Source organism: Bison bison, unplaced genomic scaffold (assembly GCF_000754665.1).
Source record: "Bison bison bison isolate TAMUID 2011002044 unplaced genomic scaffold, Bison_UMD1.0 scf7180017864331, whole genome shotgun sequence".
NCBI classification, from domain to species: Eukaryota; Metazoa; Chordata; class Mammalia; order Artiodactyla; family Bovidae; genus Bison; species Bison bison.
The window spans coordinates 420,205-420,512 of record NW_011494903.1 but is presented as its reverse complement, the minus strand read 5'-3'; the positions used below and the strand labels follow the sequence as shown (position 1 = coordinate 420,512).

The window sequence follows — 308 nt, the reverse complement described above, 5'->3', positions numbered from 1 at the left end:
GCAATGAGGAAGGGGTCTCTCTTTAGGTCAGCCCCTTCAGCGACGCTTCCATCAGGTCTTTGTGAGGCTGAGATGGTAGCATTCGCCTGGGACTGAATCCAGACTCAAGCAAGCAAGAAGCATCAAAAGGATTATGCTGACACCTGCCCCTCTCCATGTGATTCAGAGCAAAAGCAACATGCAATCAGGAAAGGAATGTAAGAACTGCAACAAAAGTCTGACTTTTCCCATGAGGACTGCTTATAAAATCTAATAAACTATTTCTGATATTCTTTTCTTGATTCTTCTGGTTTTGGTGTCTCTTCTCT

General features: G+C 43.8%; 1 protein-coding gene across 1 annotated transcript in view; it reads left to right on the top strand.

Annotated features, from left to right (window-relative positions):
- Window positions 1-308, top strand: part of USP27X (ubiquitin specific peptidase 27, X-linked) — a 6,287-nt gene that overhangs the window by 360 nt on the left and 5,619 nt on the right. The gene's annotated exons all lie outside the window — the stretch shown is intronic.